Source organism: Dendrobates tinctorius, unplaced genomic scaffold (genome assembly GCF_039654945.1).
Source record: "Dendrobates tinctorius isolate UK_male_01 unplaced genomic scaffold, ASM3965494v1 ptg000060l, whole genome shotgun sequence".
Lineage (NCBI taxonomy): Eukaryota > Metazoa > Chordata > Amphibia > Anura > Dendrobatidae > Dendrobates > Dendrobates tinctorius.
In genome coordinates this window covers 38,121,749-38,125,634 of record NW_027361728.1, presented here as the reverse complement: position 1 = coordinate 38,125,634, position 3,886 = coordinate 38,121,749, and the positions used below count along the sequence as shown (strand labels likewise).

At 46.9% G+C, this 3,886-nt stretch overlaps 1 long non-coding RNA gene across 1 annotated transcript; it reads left to right on the top strand.

Annotated features, from left to right (window-relative positions):
* The first annotated feature begins 502 nt into the window (after positions 1 to 502).
* LOC141092760 (uncharacterized) lies at positions 503 to 3,102 on the top strand. The gene is made up of 3 exons (XR_012232899.1): positions 503 to 831; positions 1,362 to 1,750; positions 3,026 to 3,102. It is a non-coding gene; the product is annotated as an uncharacterized lncRNA (long non-coding RNA).
* Positions 3,103 to 3,886: the final 784 nt, after the last annotated feature.

Below are 3,886 nucleotides of genomic sequence, written 5' to 3'. Positions count from 1 at the left end.
ATGTGAAATGTTGTGACACTGAGGCTCCTGATATTAGGGGTAGAAACATTTTGTGTCTTCCCTTTATATCTTTATACTATATTGTATATTTTAATGGAAGAAGCTATTATATAAATGTCTATCCATACGCCCTATAGTGAAAGAAAAGCATTTCCCTTCTCAGTACTCTATGTCTAAACTCACTAACCCTCTCACCCTTTCTTCTCCCTTCTAAACACTATTCACCAATTTTTTCGCTTCCTCTTAGGGTCCTCAGACCATTTTTATGCTGCTTCGGGATCACAACAACAGATTAAAGAAAAAAAAAGGTAACTATGGAGACACACAGGGGCAGAATGGAGACTTGGGGTCAGAATGTGACAGTGAGACACAGGAGGGGGCAGAATGTGAGACACAAGGGCAGAATGTGAGACACAGGAGGGGGCAGAATGTCAGACACGGGGCAGAATGGACACGGGGGCAGAATGTGAGACATGGGGGCAGAATGTGACAGTGAGACAGGGGTCTCAAGGGGGCCCCAAAAATTTTGCCAGTATGGGGCCCCGAAATTCCTAGTGGCAGCCCTGTATAGGAGGGGAGGTCACATTGCGATATTCAATATCAGGAATGATCTAACTTTGTTGCTTGAGCTCCATATCTAGGAGTCCTGCCAGCTGCTGTAATAATATTTCTCCTGTTTCATCATCCCATCGTTGAGCCGAGTTTTCCCTTCTGGCTTATAAAGTGCCGAAGTACCGGTGGTGCGCATGTGCGGGACAGAAGGACAGGCTGCATCCCAAGCTGTATCTAGAGCAGCGGCCCTTGTGGTCATGTGATGAGACTCCCTTCCGCGTAAGACTCCGGTCACATTGTCTGACGTCACACGCTGCATGACTTGTTCAGAGAGTTGAGCCTGATCAGAAACTCTAACCATAGCATACATCAATAAAGTCTGGCTCTTTATCTACGCACATATTTTTACTGCTCTATTAGCCAGTTTGTGCCGAAACAAGCACAAGCACCAGGGTTGGTGTCATGTCTGACGTAGGATAGTCCATGGGTATATAACATATACTGTATAGTTAGAGCTATTCAACTGCCTATTACTCCATGGTATTTCCATCATGCACTGTGTCCACTTTCTTGCCTATACTGACTCAGATCTTTTGATATGCACTTATATCATGTTTCAGGTGATATTTATGTGCACTTTTGAGCTGTTCATATATTGAGTTACCTTTATAGCCTGGACCCCTACACAACCATTTATGTAATGCGTTGCCTCCTGCTGTGTGTCGTCATCCACTGCATGACTCACTTTTTAATTTGTTATGTCTGTAACCTTTATGATCTACTAAATTATTATTTTTTTTTACACAAAGTGCCACCACTCAAGATCTGGAAGTGACCCCTTCTGTACATCCCGACCACCAGCTGGCCTCCATTCAGGAGAAGAGGAGACACAGGCACGGCGCTTCTTTGACCCACATTAAGAATGTGTCGGAGTGGGGTTGGGACTGCCAGCTGCTTCCTCCATTACGATGCTTGTCCCTGCACAGGAGTCCAGAGAAACGTTGACTGCATCAACCCATGGAGGCTCTGCTGATGAAGCAGACAGGTTGTTGAGGCACACTTCAAGCCATGGCGATTCTTCAGTAGGTCTTCTACGAAGATTGGCTGTCAGGTACCCCATGTATGAATACCATTTCTGAAGGAAGAAAGGATGGCAGACAAGCAGGAGCAGGGATCAAGCCATGAAGAAGTTCTCCAGGTACAGATACTCCTTCCGGTCCTTGCTAGCTTTTTATCCCCTTAACAGATGGTCAGATGAAAACCCTACTGCCCAATGATCCCATTATCACTTGGCAGCAGATTAATATTCCCCCCAGCAGTATCCTTGACACAGGTCATAACTTTGATGGAATCTAAGCCTGTTACCCATTAACCAATCTGCCCATATTAGGTGGAAAAAACAATCATTTGGGGCAGAAGATGTCTTTCAAAAATGATCTGTCATTAGCTTTCCTTTGGGATACTTATCATCTTATATGGATCTCTCTTTACTGGGAACATTTCTAAATACATCAATGAGCGATTAAAACTTGTGATGGAAAGTTCGCCCTCTTATCTACATGGCACAGCAGACTTGTTACCGAAGATGAATGTGTTATACACTGATGATGCCATCATGCTTGTGAGGTGCATCGGGCACTTTAAGGCTGTGTGCACACAATGCAGATTTGCAGCGGATCCGCAGCGGATTTTACCGCACATATCCGCATTATGATGTACAGTAGCCTTAAAATCAATGAAAAAAAAAAACGCTGTGCAGACGCTGCAGATTTTTCTGCGCGGTTTTCCAGCGGTACAAAATCCGCAGCATGTTACTTCTTTTGTGCGGTTTTCCATCTCCCCTGTCACCAAATCCGCAGGGGGAAAACCGCAGTGGAAAACCGCACAAAAACCGCAATAAAACCGCAGGAAAAATGAAAGAAATCCGCAGGAAAAATGCAGGTCATTTGACCTGCGGATTTCTTCCATTCTGCGCGGAAAAATCCGCAGGGCTAAAAAGTCCGTCTGCACTCAGCCTAATGGCTTGTATTCTGCATCTTATTTATTATCTATTGCCAACGTTAAACAAAATAAGGCAGAACTGGTTACTCAACACTTGGATCTTGTGCTCCCTCACTCTTTTTTTTGTGTTTAATGTGCCTTTCTACCTACTACTTGGAAGCTCAGCTATGGGGGCTGTGGGAGTGAGACCCTTTACTGTCAGATCATCACTCATCAGTGGTATCATCTTTTGGGCATGCAGGATTCACTTTAGGACCTTTGAATGTGAGTTATACCCAGCGTCCAATAATCTGTGGTATCGCCAAACATCGGTCATATACACTTTGGTTCCTTCCTGTATTCACAAAGCTTGAGTTGACGATATGGAGAAAAATCACCCTGCCTGACATATGTATTGTTACTGAGATTAGTATAGACATGTCTTGGCAAGCGGACCTAACAATGTTTATTTTTTCCCTTCCTTTTTTTATAGTCATCAGACACAAGATAGCAATGGACCATCATTGGAAGAGAACAAAAGAGCTGGACATTGTCATTTGAATATTTGTCGTCAATAAAAAAAACTTATGTTTTATCACATGTATTATGTATCTGAGTTCAGTCCAAATATTTCATGATATTTTGGGTGAGATGGAAGGAAAGTGATGCAAGAAAATTGAATGAACACATATAGTTGTCATGATATTCAAACTTAGACAAAAACTGGTTAAAGAAGCAATATATTTCCTAATTAATTAAAGAAATGGCCGGAGTGAGCCTCCCGGCCCCCTGTAGGAGGTGTGGGCGGAGGCCATCATGACGGGGGGGTTGGAAGGTTTAGTGGAGGGAAGGGTTAATGGGGAGGGGGAGCTAGGGGGTATTTAAGCCAGGGGCTGGAGGTTCCCACCCTCTGTTCCCGCTTTCCCAGCTCCAGAACAGTCCCACATGCTTACCGGGATGTCTGGAGTGGATCAGGCCCTGGACAGACTGCGGGCAGCACCGGCGAGGCAGCCTCCAGGATGGTTGGAGGCTCAAGTAGCTGGCCTGCTTCAGGGGGCACCAGTGCAGGCCGAGGTGAAAGAGCGGAGATCCAGGCGGGCGAGGCCTCCGGAACGGCTCTCGCCCGACACCGCTTCCCGGGCCTCGCGTCGCCGCCGGAGCCCCTCCCGGGACCCTCCAGGCCGCGCAATGCTCACCCCCCCATCCAGGGCGTTGCGGCCTGGGAGGAATCCTCAGGTGCGGCGAGGCCCTGTGGTGGTATCCGGACCTTCGCCCCGGGGCACGAGGGGGCGGAGCCGGCGCGCACCCGGCTTCAGCCTGCACCAGCTCTTTCAGGGGGCCGCGGAGGTTATGG